The sequence below is a fragment of the Stegodyphus dumicola genome, chromosome 7 (assembly GCF_044657685.1).
Source record: "Stegodyphus dumicola isolate Sdum_Otavi_A_Nest chromosome 7, ASM4465768v1".
Lineage (NCBI taxonomy): Eukaryota > Metazoa > Arthropoda > Arachnida > Araneae > Eresidae > Stegodyphus > Stegodyphus dumicola.
The window spans coordinates 20,567,811-20,591,877 of NC_140774.1; the positions used below are offsets into that span (position 1 = coordinate 20,567,811).

A 24,067-nucleotide genomic window follows, 5' to 3' on the forward strand; every position below is an offset into this window, starting at 1 on the left:
CCAATTTCAATTTTGAAATGACGTCACCCATCTTAGGTTTACGTCGCCGTGTTTGCGTTCCCGCTACTGTTGAGAACAGTTTAGAACTTTCCGAAGCAATCTAGAACGTTTAAAGCAGAATTTAAGTGTGCTGTCTATCAGTTTTCGCAAATATTTCAAAAACATTGATTTTCCGAAAGCTCATAAAAAAAAGACATAATTTAATAATAAAAAAAGTAGACAAAGAAAGTAGCAGTTATTTCTAAAACCGTTCTTTGGCGCCGTTTAGTTGTTGAATGTTGGAAAGTTTTATTCGAGCTTGATAAATTTTTTAGCTCAAATAGGAAGAAAATCCCTGTCTATTTGAGATTTCCCCATCCCCCTAAATGAAGCCTCTTCACTCTGCCCAAAGCCCTGTCAAAGAATATATACATACACGTTCTTTAGCCCTGCCAACGCTGAGTACTTCAGCTAGTTTTGTAATGAAACCTTTTTAACAATTTGGAAACAACATCATTATTTTATTAAAAGAATCGCATAAACCTAATAAACATTTTAATGATTCTGCATGTGCTAAAGTAAATGTTACTGTTGTCTCGATGAACCAAAGGGAAAAGAAAATAAATTGCTATCGTTCTAATTGAGTTTAATTAATGTAGTTCTAATTGAGTTTAATTAATGTAGTTAGTAGGTTAGCAATAGCAGCCTTTTAATGTGTTTCGTATTTAATTATTTCCTTTCTTTTCAGTTAGTACCTTCGCAGGTCAAAAGGGGCATAATTAAATTTCTAATTCGAAACAGCTTTCTGAGATCGTGAAAAGTGTTGCATAGCAACAAGAAACGCAATTAGTTCGTAGTAATCTGTTGTTTGCTCTGATGTATGTGATTTTAATTTACTCGCTCCTAATTACTAGCTTAGCTTTGTCAAGATAATGTAATAAAACGAAAAAGAAATTAAAAGATTTTTTTAAGAGATTTTATGAGCTCTTTTTGAAAATAATTACTTTATTTGTGTTGCAATTCAAATTAAGTGGAAGTGTTGCCAAAAGGATTATGAAATATTTTTTTATTTGATTCTCTTTCACCGCAGTCGTGATGCATTGTGAAACTCGATTCCGCAGTGTTTAAATTTTAAAATTTTCTTTTTCCTTTTTTATATTCGTTTCATAAAACTTTGATTAAATTATTTATCTTTCAAATATTTTAAATTAATTAAAAAGTTTTAAAATCTAAAACTGTATAGTATTTATCTTTAGGATTTTAATGTCCAAAAATATAATTTGCATACAATATCAGAGATCTAACGAAAACAACACAAGACAGTTTCAGTAGTGTTTTCGTATCATCGACCACACAATATTGTTTGTTTTTGTTTATAAAACAAAACAGGCTTCTGAATATTCCTGAATAATAATAGTTGTTTTGCTTATAAAACAAAAACAACAAGTAGTTAGTTTATAAAGAAACAAGTAGTAATTTATAAAACAAAAACAACATATTTGTTTTGTTTATAAAACAAAAAATATTTGTTTGTTTATAAAACAAAACAGCTATTATTATTCGGGAATGTGTACTTAATTTCCGTAAATAATAATTGAATTTGTTTCAGTTCAATTAATTTAAATTTTTGAATCCTAACATAAAAATTTGTTATTTTTTCTTATAATTACCGTATTTCCTCGCGTATATTTCCCCCCCTTTTTTTTCAGGAATTTTACTGTCCGAAATATGCCAATCATTCAATTTCCGAAGGAAACCTTTACAAGAAGAATATACTAACAATGAAAAGTAGTCATGATATCTGAGGAATACTGAACCGATATCTGATGCTACTGCGCGACCTGTCCAGCTCAGTTACCTTGTAAAGCCCCAGGGACACCTCACATGAATGATCACAGTTTCCAAGAGGGGCATAAGAGCAACGAAGGAGAAGGGGGCAGACAAATGACCCGGATTTCGAAAGATCGAGCCTATCAGCAGGAGATACGGCTACAATGAACTTGAATGTAAATAATAGATATAAGCTGAAATCACATGCTTGGAAAGTTTCTTAAGTATGAGAACATGTCCCTCGTCCGGATACCTTAACGAAAAAGTCTGCATAAAGTACGTTTTAAATAAAAAATGCGAGGGAAAATAAAACGCTAATACAAAAATGCTAATAGATAATCATAAAATGCTAACACAAAAGTGCAAATACAACATGAATAGACTGTGAATAGAAATAACCAATTTACTAATAAAACTAGTCGTTAGAGGCCATGCAGCGTAGAAGGAAGAGGGAAACTGTGCGGATATTTGAAAAATTTTCAGAACATGGCGGTAGAAAACTAGGAGGGGGGAAATACGGTACTTCTAACCCAGCCTATCGAATCCTAGGGCTGATAATACTTCACCTCACATCCTCTGAATCCAACCTTGCCATGGCTTCACTATCAAATTGTCATTAATATTACTCAAGTTCTTTACTTCAGCTGTTTACGAATTCTCGCCATATCACCAGTCATCACGAGAAAGGGTCCCTCTCGTGATGCTTTTGATGCCGACATCCGGTGAGTCATCGAACGGGACGTCGGTCAATCGATAATGCATCACAATCTGGTGCAGCCTGAACCGGAATAATTACTGGTGGAACTGTCGCTGCGGACTAATATTCTTGGTCCAGCACCTCAAACCATTATTTGGCGTTAGAGGAAACTGATACGTTTATTAAAGGGCTAATGAAACTGGGAAACTTGTTGGTTGGTCGCGGAATGGGCGAATTTTCAAGTTGCGGCCAGTGTTTTTACTGTTGAACTGAAGTTTACGTCATGAAGTACGAAGAACGTGATATGTAATAAATAAAGTTAAACGTTAATAAAGATACAAGAAGACTTATAAGCTATCGAACTGAATATTGATATGATGAATTGAGAAAAGACCGGAAAAAAAAAAGAAAAATGTATGGCAGTATTAAACGGGATTGCATCGAGAATTCTAACCATATGCTGCTTTTAAAATTTTTGTGATTTTGGTGTTGAATCGCATATGGCGTAAGTTCGCAGGAAATTAAAATTAGCAGAAGTGAGTGTAACAACAGACAGGTTGACTGCCAGCAGCCAATACCTCCTAACAGAAACCTCGGGCCTCTTCTGTTAGGCTCTGCGAGAGTGTAGAAAACCTTAACAAATCCTTTTGAGCGATGATTTTAGATTCTAAACTCTTTCAGATCCTTTCTCCCAACCTCGCAAAATCATCGATGACATCGCCGACGTCTATAAACATTTATAGTTGTTAAATAATTCTTAAGTGCACAATAAATATTTATAGTTCTTAAATTCAAAATAAACATTTATAGTTCTTAAAAAATTCTTAAATGCAAATTAACATTTATAGTTCTTAAATAATTCTTAAATGCACAATAAATATTTATAGTTCTTAAATAATTCTTAAATGCAAAATAAACATCTATAGTTCTTAAATAATTCTTAAGTGCAAAATAAATATTTATTGTTCTTAAATAATTATCAAATGCAAAATAAATATTTACAGTGCTGAAATAATTATTAAATGCAAAATGAGCATTTATAGCTCTAGCAGAAGGCACTTCTAATGCTTACAAAAACAATCAGCATGTATGGCGTAACTCAAAGTAATGCATTCAGATTAAAACTAAATCCTAAGTTAGCCGAAGGCTACAGAGAAATGAATAAGTTGGCTCAAACCTATACTGGTGTGAGACAAGCACTAATAACAAGAATAAAGCAACGCCGAAGACAGACTCTATAGGAATATTTGTATATTTCCCAGTTTACTGGGCCGATTGACAAATTTAACTTACTTTTTTCTATATTCGGATATGTATTAGATTTATACATGTAGCATTGTTCTAATATATGTATTTTGATACAAAATCGGACTTCTTCTTAAATGACATACCGATTTTTTTTCCATATTATGATTCTACGACTCGAATTTTGCCAAAGTGCCAAGTTTTGCAAATATCGCACGGGAAGTTTTTAAAAAATGTGCTCTCAAATTTTTAGCTCTTCAACGTTAATTGATACGTTAATTGTTAATTGAATTGTGTATATATTTATTAACACTTCTTTTTTTTTTTTTTATGAAACTTACTTTTTTTTTTTTTTTTTTTTTTCTCTTTCACAGTTCGAAATTCCAAATAAAATTCTCATATATTTTATGATTTATTTTTAAAATTTATATTTTTTAGTAATTTTTATAACTTTTTCGATTTTTTTTTCAATTATAACCTATAAAATTTTTGACATCACCTTAAAGTAGATCTATTAATAAGCATATCCGTAAAAAATTAAGTTTCCCCCCCCCCTCAATTTTCCAAGATACGTGAATTTACACGTTGACGCGTTTGGAAATTTGACATATTTGTTATAAACTATAATAACACCAAATGTAGTTTACGCACTTAGTTACAATTATTTGAAAGAATGAACGATGCACCTTAAGTTTCTTCTCGTGCACAATGAAAGGCCGGGGGGAGGAGGTTACTATAAATAAGAATTTCTCGAAGTGAATTATTCTCTTAACGCAAATTGAAAAAAGTGCGCCGAGGGAAATTTCAGAATTTTTCGGTGAGTTTGTCACCAAATTTTACAATATCTCATATTTAAGCATAATTTGAGTCGTACAATCGAAATATGGAACATCATACATTTCAGAAAAAGTCCGATTTTATGTCAAAATGCTTATGTTAGAACAATAATGTTATATATAAATCTAATATATTTATTTAAAGTCCCGCTTTGGAGACATGAAAAACACATTAAATTTCGTGAATCGGCCCAGTAGAACAGGAGATACAGAACTGTCCTCCCCCTTTTGTTTATTGTGCGAGGGATACGTATATTATATTGATCAACTTCAAGTATTATGTTAAGATTATACTTTTCTAATGGCGGAATGGGTTTCTTCGAAAAAAACATTAAAGTTTTAATGGTTCCGTGAACTGACGAAGTCTGAAGACTACTGCTTTACTCTTTCCCGATTATCTTCAATCGTAGATGTGTCAGCTGACCTTGTGGTGCCATTAAATTATTTTCAAGCAGAAGACATTAAAAATGAGCAATCCCCTCGCCGGGACTCGAACTTGGACCTCTCGAATACGCGCCGGGTGAGCTAACCATGACACCACGAAGGCATGAAGTTGGGGGGAGAAATCGCTGCCACATTACTGTTACGTTCTCATCCTGCCCCAGTTATATGTTTGCTCCGCTACAGAGGATTAAGCTGCTCTTCCTCATCCTTTCAATTATGATCACTCGTTGCGAGTACTACATCACCAACTTTCATCACCATGCATAATGTGGAACTAACTTGAGTTACAGGGAAGTAGTACTTTGCAGTATAGAAATCCAATATAACCATTCTTATGAAGGTGGGGAGGTATCTTGTCTTTGCAGAATTTGTTTTTCCCCCTCTTGATGCAAAGGAACCTGTCCCTGTTCGCCCTCGAAATCGATAGAATTTCAATTATAATCTACGCCGAACAGAAGGTAGTTGTTTTTTCCAATCTGAAGTGGAGTTATTGAGTGGAATTAAGAGGATGGTTTTGAATTCCTCAGAAATAAAATTAAAAAATTAAATAATTTTTATAAAATTAAATTTCTGCATTTCCCCGTGTGTCATAAAACTATAAAGATCACGTGACTTTTTAGATTACGTGACTAACCATTTTTCCCCCTGTCTTTTTCTTTTCGCACTTTTTATTTGTAATTTTTTTTTTACATGTCTGTTGAGGGTAAGAATTCTCGGCAGTTTCTTCTTCGCGCTTTTAATTGTGTAGTTCACGCACTGCCAGCTTCGAGAAGAAGTGTGGCCTCCTCCTCATAAATCATACTGCGACAGAGTTTTCCGTTTTGAAAGAAATTAAAAACTTCTGCAGTTGTTTATTCTCTCAAGAAATCTAGCTCGTCGACTTCCAGTTACGTTTTATGGTCGACTTGTGGTTGTTTTATGGTAGACTTGTGTTGTCTCAAATTTAAATCGCACGCGAATCCACGGTATAAAAACAGGGTGTTTTTTTTTTTTTTTTTTTTAACAGAATAAAAGTTTTTATTAACAACATAAAAATATTTAAAAAAACAATCTGAAAGCCTTCAGATTTTATATATGCCCAAAAAGGGCTTTTTTATTTATTTATTTTTTTTATTACAATTTGTGTTACCTTTATACATTAAATACAACCGTTACGCGGCCAGCCTTCGTCTGGCTTTTAAATGTACCAGGAAAAATGCCTAAAGGGTTGGTGTTGGTGTATTTAATTATGGCAAAGCACACTAGGGCTATCTGCCTAAGGGGAGGGATGCCTTCGTGGAGGACTTTCTAAGGGAAACTGGCTCGTATACACGTTACACATGGGGAAAACCACGAAAACACCCATACAGCCAGCCCGCTCGCGGGGTTCGAACCTCGAAACCGAACTACCAGTGTTCAGCGACTTTACCGCTCGGCCGCTAATGCCTAAAAGGAACACCAAACATTAAATTTAAAAACTGCACAGAATTTTACTCTGCGGAACAACTTTATCAAAAAAAAAAAATAAATAAATAAAATAAAAAAAAAATAAAAAAAATAAAAAAATAAATAAATAAATAAAAGGGAAAAAAAAAAGAAAAAGGGGAAAAAAAGAAAAACAGAAATTTGAATAAAATTGTATTATATATAAAAGAAATTACAACGAAATAAGCAATATCCCTTAGCACAAATATTAATTATCCTAATAAAATAAGTTAACCAATTTCCCGTTGCAAAATCTTATGAGTTCAAATAGTATAAAGGAAGTTAAAAACTTTTTTCCTAAAAACATTTTATATAATTCAAATTATATGTAATTAAAACATAATATAAAAAAATACAATGAAACAAGCAATAAATCTCATATTTTTAAGAGAAAACAGTCAACAGTCCAGTATCCAAAGCAATGAATGAAAAACTTGCCAAAACCACATTTCTCAAAGAATGAAACTATCATCAGAAAGCAATAATCAATCAAAATTGTGTTTTGTGGATGACATAATTCAAAACATACAAACCTCTTTGCCATTAGCTAATAAAGAGATAAAGAGAGAGGGGAAAAAAGGAAATTCTTTCTGTTGTGCCTCGCGAGACACATGCGCGTCAGAATAAGAAGATTGCGATGTGCTTCTTGCGTGTATAATTAATAATATTTTATCTCATATTTTCAACAGTCAGCAGTCCAGCATACAAAACATTGAATGAAAAACTGTTGCCGAAACCACATTTTTAAAGAATGAAACTATTCAAAATGATGCGATTTCATCAAAAAAGATAAAATAATAAAAAAAATTTGATTTGAATTTTGAAAAAATCGCTTCGAGGTGCACTGGCTCTTGTCTAGATGCACCTGTGTACCAAATTTCGTAGCTCTGGGTCTATTAGCTTACACATAGCACGAACGAAAGACACACACAGACAGACTCTTACTTTTATTATATGTAGAGATCATATTCTTCACTCTTAAACCAAATAAAATTCAGTTCAACAGCAATATTTCAAATAGATAAAAATAGCAAATTTTTAATATTTCCGATACATAGTCTCTCGCGCTGGAGATAAAAAGGATTTTTCCGTACAGTGTTGCCATTGCTCGTTTTGAAATCGTTGAGTTTCTTAATCAAAAATTTGTTAAAATTTTACAAAACTTGAAATATATAATAAAATAAAATCGAAATTTAAAATTTGGGCTGGCTATAATATTTGGTGGCAACATTTTGAAAAGTAAATCAACGCAGAAAGTGAAACGACGCAAAATGCCGTTTAGGGACTAAGCCTTTTGAGCAAATAAATTTTAAATTACCCTTACTAAATATTTTTCTAAATCTGCGTAAACAATAATAATGAAAGGAAAAAATTCAAACTGATGTTTTTTTCTATCTGATATCTAAAGCTTGGTACCTCATAGAGTAGCAATGTGAGCTGGCAGCTGAAGTTAAGTCTCGCAGTTCTACTGTACAAGTGAGTAAGTTATCAATAAGTCTGACATTTTTAATCTTGAATTTTGTTTAATCGTAATTTAATTAATATTTAATCTTAAATGAATTATTTAGATTTTGTGCCTAATATAAAAGGCGCTACAGACAAACCAGCTCTCGTAACGATGTAAATTACGCTTGCAAAGCACAACTTGTGCAACAGCCGAAACGTCCATCAATTGTGGATATTTAAATAAAAGTAACAAAAGTTAAATTTAAGAATCCAAAAAGAAGTAATTTCGGTTTATTAGTAAAACTTATTGAATATTTTTATGAAAGATATTAATTGGACTCGTTAAAATTTTTTCTTTAGCGACTTTAACAAAAGCGGGCTACATTTTAAAGCTTTCTCGAACCTCGCTTCATTTTAGAGGGCTCATGAAAGAAAATGAGCATCTATTGACGTGTAATAGAAAGAGCACGTTCTGGCCGAGCTTTAATGACGTTATAAAGATCACTTAGCAGATAGTAAGCATTTTCCGATGCACCAATCACCGATGAGAAGAGGACCCTGACTCATTTTGTCGTGGCTGTATTCAAAGCGATACGGCCTTGGTATTTATTAGGGGGGGGATCTTGCTTACAATGCCCGTCAATTACTCTATGGTTGGTCCCTACTCGATTGAGGGGGTGAGGGTAATCGTGTGACCTCGACGAGATGGGTGGACGAGAGTCGGGAGACAACGTCCTTGAGGAAGCAAAATTTCTAAAGCGATGGCAGGAGTCTGCAATTGAGCAAGCAGTTCTGGCTAATAATCAGGAACACAAAAAGTTTCTTGTTTTTGAAAGGGGTAGCAGTCATTCTTCTTTTCAATGGACTGGTTCCTACTGTGACCTGCTCGTTGTTTCAGATTTTAGATGCAGTCGTCAAGCATTTACGACAAAAGAAGGATATTCCTAAGAAGGATGGATAACTTTCAAAAAGATATACGAAAGAGAGCTTCTTGAAAAACTTTTCTTTCCTTAGAAACCGTGAAATTTTAAAAACCAGGAAATTTTTGCGAGGAAAAAAAAAAAAGGTTTTTCACGCTATGCGGGGAAACCATTTCAGAGGAATTCCAAAGTGACTTTTAATTCACCTTATGATGACCTTTTAATTCATCCTACTTAATTTATGCAGCTGCGGTCATCAGGGATCACCTGATCACTATGCGCTTAACTGCGTTCTACTTTTCATCAACAATACTGGGCAAATTGGCTGAGCCAATTGTTGAAATCAAAAGGAGCATTAAATAAACTTAGTAACTGTATAAAAATTTGTTACAACTTAAATACACATTTTTTCTTTGAACCAAATTTCAATTAGTGAGTTTTGTTGATTTTCTCTTTTTCCCCAGTACACTTTTTATATACTACTATCTTGTATATTTAAATTGCACTGACGAGTTTTTGTAGCTCAGTAATATAAGTTTGTATGAAAAACTCATAGTTTCAAAACGTGTACTTCTTTAATTAGAAGCATTGTTAACTCTTCTCCTTACTCAGTTTTTTTTTTTTTTTTTTTTTTTTTTTTAAGTTTGCAGTTTCCTTGTTTATACTTATCCTTTATTTATTTATTTATTTATTATTTTTTTAATTTATATCATACTTTGCATATTGTTATTGAATTCCTGCGTCAAGTATATTTTAAAATTATTATCATATCTGTCACTTTACATATAGTATAACTGTTTCATTGAATCATTTTATGTAACGCTTTATTTGCTGTAATGTTTGTAAGGTGTGTGTAGAGTAAGTGGGGCACTGTTTTGAAACAACTAATGTAATCACCTAACGCAATGTGTTATCGTATTTTGGTCCACTCATATATCACCTATTTACATCTTTCTTAAATAACTATTTATGTGTTATAAAACGCTTTGCATTTATTATGTCAAACAACATAAATTTAATGTGTCACACTTCACATTTAGTCGTATTTAACTTAATTCGTACTTTATCATAGCTCTATCTCATAATACTAGGGCATTATACAATGGAATACCATTAAATTATGTATTCCTGTATCTTATCACTAAATGCACTATTATCGTACTATAATATTATACACTGACGTTTTGCTTATTGTCATATGTAGCATCTTATGCAAGATGTCCTGTAATCATCGTTATGTATTCCTGTATCTTATCACTAAATGCACTATTATCGTACTATAATATTATACACTGACGTTTTGCTTGTCATATGTAGCATCTTATGCAAGATGTCCTGTAATCATCATTATGTATTCCTGTATCTTATCACTAAATGCACTATTATCGTACTATAATATTATACACTGACGTTTTGCTTATTGTCATATGTAGCATCTTATGCAAGATGTCCTGTAATCATCATTATGTATTCCTGTATCTTATCACTAAATGCACTATTATCGTGCTATAATATTATACACTGACGTTTTGCTTATTGTCATATGTAGCATCTTATGCAAGATGTCCTGTAATCATCATTATGTATTCCTGTATCTTATCACTAAATGCACTATTATCGTACTATAATATTATACACTGACGTTTTGCTTATTGTCATATGTAGCATCTTATGCAAGATGTCCTGTAATCATCATTATGTATTCCTGTATCTTATCACTAAATGCACTATTATCGTACTATAATATTATACACTGACGTTTTGCTTGTCATATGTAGCATCTTATGCAAGATGTCCTGTAATCATCATTATGTATTCCTGTATCTTATCACTAAATGCACTATTATCGTACTATAATATTATACACTGACGTTTTGCTTATTGTCATATGTAGCATCTTATGCAAGATGTCCTGTAATCATCATTATGTATTCCTGTATCTTATCACTAAATGCACTATTATCGTACTATAATATTATACACTGACGTTTTGCTTATTGTCATATGTAGCATCTTATGCAAGATGTCCTGTAATCATCATTATGTATTCCTGTATCTTATCACTAAATGCACTATTATCGTACTATAATATTATACACTGACGTTTTGCTTGTCATATGTAGCATCTTATGCAAGATGTCCTGTAATCATCATTATGTATTCCTGTATCTTATCACTAAATGCACTATTATCGTACTATAATATTATACACTGACGTTTTGCTTGTCATATGTAGCATCTTATGCAAGATGTCCTGTAATCATCATTATGTATTCCTGTATCTTATCACTAAGTGCACTATTATCGTACTATAATATTATACACTGACGTTTTGCTTATTGTCATATGTAGCATCTTATGCAAGATGTCCTGTAATCACTTTTGTAAAGTACTTTTCCGTGACATTCCTGATTAAGAGCAATTAATGGCACTTGGTCTTTCAGCAACTGCCTTGTTGTGGTGGCTTGTTTACATACATGCATATATATATATATTTTAAATCTTGTACCAATGATATTGATGTACCAAAAATGCAAGGCGTTTCATATTGAATAGGTCAAAAGGGAAGCACATCTGTGAACGCTGTATTTACTTAATTTTAATAAATTTGATTTACAATGAAACTACAGTTATCTACGTTTTATAAATGTTCTATGTGTGCCTCCCCGGTGCTATTCCAGTTCACAGCGCTAAATAACCATGCGGTATTTCAGTTCCTGCCATACTCGTGATAGAATATCGTTTGTTAATGATTCGAACACTTCAGTTATCCGCTGCTTTAGATGTTGTAAGGAAATGGAGGCACGAACACTTTGTCTTTAACAAAACCGCACGGAATAAAAACACGAGGGATTACATCTGGGGAATCTCGGTGCCCAACGGCCAATTCATCGATGGGAGAGACTATCGTTCAGATAACTGGCGCAGGAAACGTTCACTTTTGGACAGTGCAAGGGAACATGAACGTGGAGGGTCACGCTCATGTTCCCTTGCACCCTTTGGATTTTCCATGCCCAAAAATAATGGCGATTAGCCTTGCCAAATCAATACAGTAGTTAGCGTTGGAAGTTGCCGTTTCGTTAGGCCCGGTTTCGGACCTCTGAGAAGCCAAGTTTTGTGTAATATGTGTATAAAACACGTATGTTTTGTATAATGTCTGGGCTGTATAGGGGCACTTAAAATGCTGGTCAGCAGAAAGGGCTCTCGAGTGGTTTTATGTTAAAGAAAGAGGGTTGGAAGATCCTCGGATTCTTTCCATGGAGTGCTTTCCACCAGAATTGGTGCGGGGCACATTTAGCGCAGCGGGACTGACCAATGGTTAAATCCTGGTGTTCAACTCATTTCTGCTTGTATCTGTAGCGATACTATATTTCTTCGGAGCAAGAATTATGGAAAATCGACCGTTCTTCCCGGCACCCGAATCACTGCACTTTCAATTGTTAGGTGGATATACCAACCACTTGCACTGAGCCAGCACGCATGGGGGAATGCAATAATTCTTCACAAGGATATAAAGATATAGTCTGTAAAACAGTAAACATGAATGCATTGTATTCCAGTTTTTGTCATGCGAGGCAAGTCAGAAGTTTCTTGGAAATTAAATATAAAATGTTCTCTTTTGTATCCATTTAACATTTATTATACCATGTCGGAAAATATAATTCTTCTTAATGAGCTTATCAAAGAAAAATTATCTGAAAGTATTTACTGTATTCCCTTTGCGTATCCTCCCTCCCCCTAGCTTTTTAGCGGCAGATTCTGAAAATTTTAGATGACATTCGTGTCATTTTCCCTTTACCCAGTGCATTCAGAGAACGAGAATTTTTTTGTATTACTAACAAATGCAAATTTTCGCAAACTACGGGCGAAGGTCACGCCAAACATTTCCCTTCTAAATGTAGAACTTTATGCCAGCCTAGTACGAAAACCAACCCATCACTGCGAAGCCAACACGAACAGACATTGAGTCTACGATTTGGCCGAGTCGGCTACCCATTCAACTTTCATTATTTAGGGATGATTGGGGGCCTAAGCAGTAGCAGAAACAAACAGAAGAAACAATATTGTGATAATTGTCTATAGTTTATCCATGACTCCTTGTCATTTGTCATATTCTTACGATAACTGCATCCTACGGAAATTTAATGATTCGTATAATTTTCCTTCCTAGATTTTTAAGCTATAAAATTAGTGAAGGAAAGGGGGGGAATACGATATTTATTTACTATTATTTTAAAATTCTGCAGCATCCGCTATGTTCTCTGTTATTTGTCATGCTTAGGTTTACGAAATAATTCCAAGGGCATATTTTTCTCTTTCCGCATTGTTTTGAAACATTGCTATGTATTCCACCGCATAATTGTTCGTTAAATGCTTGCTTTATTCATCGGCAATGCGTTGACAGCCAGCTTACGTAATGTCAACTGAGTTATTCATTCACGAAACGATTAGTTCCGTTAGTGATACTAGATGGCATATTACAAGATGAAGGACAATTCCTCCCCCTTCCTCGCAATGATTTGATTAGTGATTGTGCGATTTTTGGATTGAATGCAAACGAAACCGGTTCAATTGTACCTGAATTTTATAATTATTATTGCTAATTTATATGTTAAATTCGACTCAGTTTCCTGTAATACCGAAAAGTAGTTTCGTATAAAACTGCGATAATTTGTTTAAAAAAATGATTAATTATAAACTATAAATTTTTTAATCCTCTTTAAGTTCGAAGATATTTTCCGGCGTATCCCCCTCCCAGCTTTTTACTGATAGCTTTTGAAAATTAAAAAGATGCTCGCATAATTTTGTCATTCCAAATGTAGTTGTGGTTACGATTGTTGTGATGATTCCTGGAAATAATAAGGAAATAACTGAGCATGCGGTTACGGTTGTAATGAATCTTAAGGTCAGTCAAAGAAAAACAACGGAGAAACGTTAGCAAAGGTGGTTAATTGTGTAAGAAATTTCGATTTCCGCGAATTTTGTTTTGAAAAGAATTCTTTAACTGAATGCCTTTCTTTAATCATCATTTTAGCAATCCCCCCCATCAGTTTAAGACTTTTACAGATTCTGATTTAACAATTTTTCAATCTTTTTATAATTATTTTGGAAAAACGCGTAATGATGTCTGTTTTAAGAGGCTTTCGTAGAAGATTTTTTTAACAAAAAATATAGCACAGATTTTTGTCTTAAGACAACATTAAATTCAAATGCATGTGAGTGCAATGCATGACTTGAAAGCAGCTAACGAGCCAGATTTTTTTTTTTTTTTAAAGAAATAAAAACTTTTATTAGCAAAATAAAGTTTTGTTTAAATAAATTTTAAGTGTTGCTTACTTATTATAAGTGTTATGTGTCAAAACATACATAAACAATAATAATATCGCAAATGGGGGAAAAAAATTCAAATTACGCTGTCCTAAGATACGCTTATTTTCTCCTAATTTTCCTATAATTGATTGTCTTACCTGGTTCTTGTAACCTTTATTCAGAACACAGAATTTTTTTTTCCTTTATGGAAAGTCAAGGAAAAATTTTAAATAAAAAAAGTTTTTTTTTTAAATAAAAAAATTCTTTAAAAATTTTAATTCCTTAAATTTTTTCTTTTACATTTTTAATTTTTTTTCTTTCCCCTTTCTTTTTTTAAAATTCCAACACATTTTTTCTTTTTCGAATACAACGTAGAATATGTATCCTAATATCCTTAGGAGAGGTGGTTTTTTTTTTTTTTTTTGTTTAAACTTACGAAATTCTCGAAAAATTATGAAAAAACACAAAAAAGTTTCAATCGAAGATATTCATACAGTTCGTTATATCCGATTTTCGTACTCAAGATGTTCACTGTAACAGTATAAAATAGCTGAGCCTGTAGTAATTTAGCCTATAGTAGCCGAGGGTTCATTAATCGACTTTCGTTATAGCGGAGTTCGAACCGTAATTGAATTTTGTATCCCATCTCTCGCCTCTTTAATGACATCTAAGTGAGCAATCGATGAGCCGATTCATTAACGGAGGTAATCGATTCATTGTCTTTCTTCAATCAATATCGTTTTTTAAGCCTAAGAATACTTCTAATTCACGGCTTGTAGATTCTGAATGTTATCTGCTTCAGTGATGGCTACAGGATACCAATAAAATAAAATTGAATAATAAAAGATGCAGACGTTATCTCACAGCAAATTGCCCGTGACCGTTGAAAGCTAGCGAGGTCAATTGCTTATTCACATTCAAATGAAATCGTTGTTAGAAATCAAGAGCGGAACTTCTAATTAGCTCGGCACTTCTTCACTTGGTAGAATGTCCATAAATTAAGGTGAAATTATGCTTCTAGATTTGGCAACGGTAATGCTCTTTTCACGTGTTGTTTTCCAGCGGCATATTACCTGATATGAATTAGAAAAAATAATAATAATAATAATTCTTCAACACATTTCTCTAAATTAGAATCAAACTAATTTTAGTAGTAAATAATTAAAAACAAGGACGTGAAATTTTCTTTGTAAATTAGAAAGAATATTGCATTTTTCAAGCAACAATAGGCTCTATTTTTTTTTGTCTCATAAAAAGAATAGTGGATGTTATACTAGCGATGTCTCTTTTTTAGGCTTAGTGCCATTTTGTCCTTTCTGCTTCATTCCAAGCTCGAATAGTGAGGCTTCGACCGCTGCCTCCTCTTGCCGATTCTCTCGCCGAGAATGATGAATTTTAGGCGTGTTTCAAAGGTGTCTGTCTGAATTCTAGTTACGTTTTCCTATATAATATCCATTTTTTAATTTCATGTGCTTCTAAAGCAATGGAACCGCGGCTCCATTGATTGCTTTCAGAGAAAATCTGATGTGGACACCACATTTCTTCCTATTCAGTTATACATATATATTAATTTTTATGTATTTATTATATATATATTTATTTATAATTTTTATTTATATATTTTTTGCTACACTTCATTTAAATTTATTATCTCGATAGGAAGATTTTCCGCTGTTGCCAGATAAAATTTGTATAATGGCAGTTTGAGAATTAATTTGTTGCAGTTTAATAAATCAGTTACAGATATTGTACTATGTATTTGAACTTTTTGTCCCATTCCAGATGAAACACCCTAATAATTTCCTATGCAGATCTGAGACGAGAAGGAACACTTAATTTGGCCTGTTTCATAGATATATACTAAAGTCTTTGACTGTATTCTCCTGCCTTTACAGAATACTAATGTGATGCGTATCCAGGATATGCCTAAACAGCGTCACTAAATTTAATGTTTATGGGTTTCAGAAGGACATTACACAAGGAGTCACACTACGTTGCAGCTATGAATAAGGCGGTCAAGCTTCAGCCATTCTCATCTTGCAGCGAATGGAGCTATTTAAATTAGCAATCGTTAGCATACACTACTTAATAACTGAGATACACAGCGGATGTTTACGCATTTTTGGACCGATTTCGGAGCCGATTAATTAATGTTTAAAATGCAAAGAGTATTTTTTATTAATTTTTCGATCTGATGGCCTTTTTTCTGGGCTATAAGTCTGCATTGTTTCTTCAAGGATTGCAATCGTACGCTCTGCACAACGCCCAAAGGCATTTTCTTTAACGTTTTGTGTTTTACCTTTATTTATTAAATAACATGTTCTTCGCACTTAAACTATAAAATTCAGTTCAACAGCAATATCATAAAATATTTAAAACGAGCATATCTTTAGATTTTCGGACACACAGTCTCGCGCGCTTGGAGGTTAAAAATGTTTTTCTTTTCCCGTATAGTGTTGCCATTGCTGGCTTTGAAATCGTTGAGTTTGTTAACGATTTTAAAGCCAGCAATGGCAACACTGTTCAAGGATTGCAATGGTACGCTCTGCGCAAACAAACAAATAAACGAGAAAAACTTTAAAAAAAAAAAAAAAAAAAAAAAAAAAAAAAATTGAAAGCTTTCAGATTTTATATTACGCCAAAAATTCCTTATTCCTTTATCGTCTAAATTTCAGCAACTGAAATGTAACAGTAATGGAATATTATAATACAGGATTTAAATGCAGCTGCGGGGTATTCTTTTTTTAATTAAAAAAATTATTTTTAATTAAATTATTATTTTTTTAATTGTGTATTAATTTAATAATTGTATTTTAAAAGCCTTGACTAGTTTTTACATTACACGTACGGCCTGCGATAATTCTGATTCAGAAAGGAACAATAACATCATATTTCATAGAAATTTCCTCGAGAAATTATAATACTACTTTTGTTTTATTTTGTAACGAAGCAGTAGATAGTTGAATAACCAAGTGAAAAATTTTCTCACACATCGTCTGTCCGGCTCGTGTTCTCGAATTCTGCAGAGATTCATCTCTTCTTTTTGTTGTTTGGCAGTAGTCTGGAAATCGTTTGTGCACATGTGATTCGCCGCCTGCTGTTTTCTTTCGAAGGTTATGGAAGAAAAATGAATTGACGGCGGGGAGGGAAGGCATGGCTGTGTGAAAGGCCTTCACGTAAGTTGAACAACCTATGATCTGATCTGCTGCAGACGAAATTTTTGCATGTCGTCTGACAAACGATACTGTGGTGCAGCATAGAAAATATTCTACCATGACTCTTACGTGATTTCCCATTTAATGTTAATGTTTTAGTGTTCGATTAATTTTTTATGCAAGCAATGTCTACAGTTTAAAGAGCGAAGAATCGTTGTTACATCACTTTATGCATACATAGTCACTTGAGCTCCTATTCCGCTGAATGAAAAGGCTGATTTGGGAATCGCGTTTACCGACCCCATAAAGAGAGGCTCAAATGGCACAATTTTTGAAAAAAGCTTCAAATAGGAAAGACCGAAATGGAACATAGCCGATTTTTACCACAAGGCCGTCTGTAGCAAATGCACGTTAAAAAAAGTCTCGGCTAATCTTTATACATCGCAACCGCAAATTTTTTAAAATTGAAGTAAATTCGGCAATTAAAACCAAAACATGTTCCACAAATTTGCCAAGTGATACAGAATTGTCGATAAGTAAGTGATTAAGTCGATGAACAGCTTGGTTAGATTTTGACGGGTGTCACAAACAGCTGCCTTTTCTTCAGGAGCAAAAAAGAAATTTCTGCAGGATCCCCCCCCCCTCCACACACACACTTTTCTTTACTTTTGGCAGGGAAAAAAATCTATAAAAACAACTGCTAAGACTTTTTTTTTGGGGGGGGGGTCCAAAGGGGCAATTTGGCCAAAAGGATAAAAATGTTAATTTCGTTTTGGCATTTTGCGTTGGTTCACTATAAACGTCGGCTCACTTTTCAAATTGTTGCCACCAAATATTATCGCCCTGTATTATATTTAAAGAAATTAAATAATGAAGAATCTGCATAAATGTATTTATGTTTATCGCACTGTGAAAAAACAACGGTAGCTAGAGCCCTCAAATTTTTCCATCCGAATATGGGCATCTGGAAGCCCAAATTTAGAATTTGGAATTTTCTAAATATAATTGTTTGTTACTACCGGTCTATAATCTTCTGACTGATAGCCGCGCTGTCCTTTTTTAGTGAAGATTGTATGGCTCTTTTATTGTGCTTTAAGAAGCTAATAAGAATCTTCGAAAGGGGGGGGGTTGTGTGGTGTAATCCCAGTATAGCCGTATAGGCCCGTAACAGCTTCGTTGAAAAAACACTTGCAAGCATGGTTCACTGATCAAGCTGTAAAGTGAGTTTGATACTTAATGGAGCTTATAAAACAAGTTTGCTCCTGATATATAGCATGACAAAAAGTCTCACTTTGCTTTTATTAGTATCATTTTTACCCTTTTTGGCTTACTTAACCAGCCAGTAAGCAATTCAAGAACAGTGTGTTGCCATTCGGTAGAGCGTAAGATAGTTGTCTTTCATATTTAACCAACAAACTCGGCGATTTAAAATAAATGTGTTGTGGCTATTCGAAATGAAATACTTTTATCTGCCATTCGATAAAACCTAAGATATTTATTATTCTTCCCCGCGTATTCCTCCCTTTATTTATAAATTTTACTTTCGGAAAACGAGAGGGGAAAAATATGCACAAAACATTTAAAAAAAGTATACAGAAACATTAATCTTAGGTGTGCTCAGCATTTTGATTTGTTAAAATATTTAACGATTTTTTGCCTGTTCCACCGCTAGTCGCCTAAAATAGTTATCATAAATAAATAAAATGATGTGGATACCACATGGACATGACTTCCTCGTACGTCTACTGAATTTTACACATTCTTTGCTGTACTTCATTTAAATTTATTTCTCGAATTATTCTAGCTTAATTAACGGATCCCTCCAGGCAAACTGAAAAAGACATCAAAATTTGCTAATTTCCAAATTAAACAATAAATTGCGAAAACATGAATATTTCGTCTTTTCAAACACTTCTGTAATTGGAAGCACAGGACTACGATTAAACATCGGTACTGCAGATTGCAATAAACAGGGAGATGCAAAGCTAGATGTTATAGCAATCCCCTACATAAAATTTCAACTTTCTTCTGCTAATCGTTTTTGAGTTATGCGAGATTACGAAAATATCCATTCTGAATCCATTTTACAACCCGGTTTGGAATAAAGAGTCCTGCTGAAACCTTATATCCGAAGTTTTAAGCGATTACAATACTTTCTTTATTTCGTAGAAAGAAAAGAAAAAGAAACGAGCATAACCATTCAGAAATCGCTCCCACTGTTCCATTTATAAAAACTGCAATTAAAATATAATATTGTTACGAAATGTACAGGAGTGGTAAGATGGCTTCCCAACAAAGCAGTAAGGTTGCCATAAAATGGCAAATAAGACAGGATTGCCACATTTGGCAAGAAATCGCCCATTTGGCGACAAAATTGGCGATATGCTATGGACGGATGGAGAACCATCTGGAACGAATTCTTACCGGTTTAGCCCATAATGTTCTCGAACACAAGCCGAAAGCTATATAAACCCTGCTGGTCCGCAGTCAGTGAGTTGTGTGCCTCGTCGAGAGGGCGAGAGAGAGAGTACCTCGTCTAGAGTGCGAATTAGTTAGTATCGAGTTGGTGTCTCGTCTAGTGAGTCAATCCGTGCGGACTCGATCGAGTTGACAGCCCGGCAGCGAGTGCCAAGTGGGTCGTCGAGTGCATCGAAAGAGTCTCTTCGTATATCGCGGTTAGTGTATCGTCGAGAGCTCCATGAACGACTGAACCGAAGAGTCGGGAGCTGTGCTCTGTGTGTCGTCGAGTGCATCGCGATTTATAGCGTGGAGAGTCTCGAGAGTACGTGGAGTTCCGAGAACGACCGAGTAGAGTCGGGAGCTGTACTATGGTGCTTTGCAGTCAAGCTGTCTCCACCGTTATTGCCTGACAATGTGAAGGCTGTGTCGCCGATTGTTCAGCGTGTTTATAGTAGATCTTCGACGACTGTAAAAAGTGACTTTGGCGCTGTCCTGATTAATATTGACTAAATAAAGTGTGTTTCGATACTTCATCAAGTGTCGTCGTTATTCACTCCAAATCCATACGAACCCCGTACGAACGTGAAGGAAGAAAATAACGTAACAAATGGTGACAGAAAAAAAAAAAAAAAAAAAAAAAACGCAACAATCTATTTATAGATTTGTTAATTTTGTTAATTTTATAAGTTCCAGTTTCGGTTGAATAAAAATAAGTAATACGCTTGATATTTTTAAATCGGATTAAATTTTGTTCGCTTAGCTTTAATACATTGGATTACAAGAAAAAGGCAAATTTAAAAGATTCAAATCTGAACGGGCTCAGATTTTAACCATAGCCCAAAAGGGCTTTTGTAAAAATTGATGTGGTTTATCAGGACAGATTATGAATAGCGATGGCATGGCCCAGGTACAACAGGAAATATTTTAGAGGATATCAGAAAAATATGCGTTTAGACTAACATGGGAACGTTATATATCGTCTGTATATTTGAAAAGTGAAAAATATGTAATATTATTCTATAAAAAATTTCTATGCTTTAATTATCTATATCATATCAAAATTTAAAGAGTAATATTCTTAAGAATAAGTGGGTGACGGGAAAATGAGAAATGCCCTCACCGGACGCCGGTCATCTCAAATGCGTCAGGCAATAACTGTGGAGACAGCTTGACTGCAAAGCACCATAGTCGAGTATGTTTGCAATTACGCCACGAAGGCATGCAGAAAGGAGTGAGAAATTACCATATAGGTTTTGAATTATTTAGTGTGCTGATTAATAATAGACGGATTAAATGTGAAAGAATAATATCTTCCATTTTTCCGAGTGGCAACAGACTAGAATCAAAGGGTAAGAGATAAAAGGTAACGAAGATAAGGGGGGGGAGGAACTGAAAGTTTCAGATTTTAAATTACGTTTTCTTAAAGGGGCGTTTTTTTAACATTTTGTGTGTTATCTTTATTTATTAAATATAATGTTCTTCGCACTTAAACCATAAAATTCAGTTCAACAGCAATATCGCAAAATAGTTTTAAAATGAGCATAACTTTTAATTTCCGATACAGAGTCTCGCGCGCTAGAAATAAAAATGTTTTTTCTCTACAATGTTGCCATTGTTCGCTTTGAAATCGTTTAGTTTGTTAATCAAAAATTCGTTGAAGTGATGCAAAATATGAAATCGATAATAAACAAATTCCAAATTTGGGCTTCCAGATACCTATATTCACAGTAGGATTACGTCATTTATATTTTGATGGCTCTAGGTACCGATGTTTTATCACAATGCCAGAAACATACATACATTCATGCAGATTCTTCATTATTTAATTTCTTTACATATAATACAGGACGGTAATATTTGGTGGCAAGGATTTCAAAAGTGAAGCAACGTTTATCGTGAATCGACGCAAAATACCAAAACGAAATTAGTAGTCCTTCTGGGCAAATTGCTCCTTTGGACTAATAATAAAATAATTGCATAATTAAAATTAAATAAATGGAGATATAAATGAAAATTTTATAAATGATTGAATTAACGATTAATAATTTAATAAATTAAAATACCAGGTCTCAGTGATCAAATTTGGAGCTGCGAATGGAATTACAGTTTCACTCAAAAACAAGTCTTCAGCTGAATTTAAGTACTGAATGTATATTGTGATATACTTTTAGCGAAATGTAACACGTGAATGGAAAACTAAATAGAGGGAAAAAAATCAAATGGTTAAAGCATCACTATCAAGAATAAAGAAAACGCTAGAGATAGCATGAGAATATGGAAGGAAATTTTAATGGAGATGTGCAGGTAGGAAAATGAAGAGAGAAGACCCAACACTACCTGACCAAGATCCCATCCACATTATTCTTGCTGTCAAGCGTAATATGACAGGAAAAAGGGGGAAACGTTGATCTGTAAGCTGAGAAAAACATAAAATTATGTACAAGTGGCAGTATTCTTACCCCATATTTACTTACATCGTTCCAAAAAGCTGAAAATGATCTTTTCCGCAGGAAGTCACTAGCATTGGATGGGCACGACCTTGCTGATTACCTCTCGTACTTTCTGAAACGAAAAATTTATCCACTCTTAAAAATTCATTCCATTTCCTTGATAATAAGCCTTTTACATGCGGGTGGAAGCGTTTTTTACTCAAAAGCCTCAGCCCCCGACAAAGGGCTTGTTTCCCAGGGAAAGACAGGCATGTAATCATTAGTTAAAATGAATTTGTAAGGCTTGTTTATAAGCTCGAGATCAAAAGAGTTTTCTGCTGAAATTTTGGACCAGTTGCATAAAAAAAACTGCCGAAAACCCTTTATTTAGGGCTTCGGCTGAAATTTAGAATTATCTAAAAAATTATGAAGCATCTGTGCCGGTCTCCGGTTGAACTTAAGATCGGGTTTGAGAGTAAGTGCTACATTTATAGTAAATTCGTTAAATTCCATTACTGTTTTGAAAGTTTTTTTCATGCAGGTTTAGTACTATCATTCAGTTAATGTTATTAAAATAGCCGTGGACAAACGTGATTAAAATTAATACTACTGTATTATGTAAAATGTTTTAATATTAATTTTGTTTATCTAGTATATCTGTATTATTATTTATTTTAAGTAAAAACCCAAATTTAATCTAGTATTCCTTAAAAATTTTAAAACATAAAAAAAGTGTTCTGAAAAAAAGAAAAATATGAACTTTCTACCGCGAAAAAAGAAAATTTATTTATTTGAGAAATGTTTTCGCACGCAAATTATAGAGGGCGCCACATTAATCGTAGGGCAAAAATTTCCACAGCAGGTGTTAAGCAGCTCTTATTTCAGTTCAGTGTTTTTTGCATTGTAGAGTGGCGTGCGTTTCCTAGGATTGTAAAAATCTGAATCTAAATGGGAATATAGCCAGTTGGAATTTTACTTTTTCTTGAAGATTCATTTAGAGTTTGAAGAACGTGAGTATTTTTCAGTTTCGAAAAAAATTCTAAACGAATTCTTCATGAATTAGTATCTAAATAATTTAGTGACTTTCAATCGCACGTTTAAATTTAAATTAAATTCAGCTGAACATATAATATTATAAGTAAAAACTCAAATTTACCATTTTAAAAATAAATTGCTTTCTCAGAATTTTCAGCTTTTATTTTTCCTGTATTCAGCGTATCTATAGGAATTGTTTTAAGGTTATATTATTTTCTTTGGGAATTTTTTGAAGATAGTAAAGAAATTGTATTGTATAGAAATTATTTAAAACCGCATTGTTTTCTACTGTAATTTTTAAGTTTTAATTGCCTTTTCTGTATTTCGCAGTGTATAATGTACGAAAGCTATTTAAAGTTATAGATTTTTTTCTTTGAATTCTTTTTGAGATGGTGTGGGAATTATGTATAACTGCATTACTTTCTAGTGGAATTTCTTAGTTTTTTTTTTTTTTTTTTTTTTTTTTTTTTTAAATTTAGTGGTGCATAACATACAGGGATTATTTAGAATTATACGGTTTTCTCTTAGAATGTTTTAAGTATACTTAATATAATTTCAACCAATTCCTGCACGTTAATTTCTGTTGAAATTTTTAAGTTTGTATTGCTGTTTTCTGTATTTAACAAGGAATAATCTACTGCAGGGGTTCTCAACCCGTGGTACGTAAAGAAGCAAAGTATTTTTAACTATTAAATTCAAAAATTAAAACCCCAACATCCTGATTGAGCTTTTTCTTTAACGCTCGTAAATTTATGCAATCTGAGCTTTGTTCAATACTGGTGGTGGTGGTAGTTAAAACTTTGTAGTGGAGGTACTA

At 33.5% G+C, this 24,067-nt stretch overlaps 1 protein-coding gene across 2 annotated transcripts in view; it reads left to right on the forward strand.

Moving 5' to 3' along the window:
* Window positions 1–24,067, forward strand: part of LOC118202694 (uncharacterized) — a 190,381-nt gene that overhangs the window by 48,810 nt on the left and 117,504 nt on the right. The window contains exon 1 of one of the 2 annotated variants that reach the window (XM_085819949.1): window positions 23,101–23,225. The exons of the other annotated variant lie outside the window; for it this stretch is intronic. The gene's annotated coding sequence lies outside the window, so the exon portion shown is untranslated. Of the gene's footprint in view, window positions 1–23,100; window positions 23,226–24,067 lie in introns of those variants that run through there. 2 annotated transcript variants of the gene reach the window in all.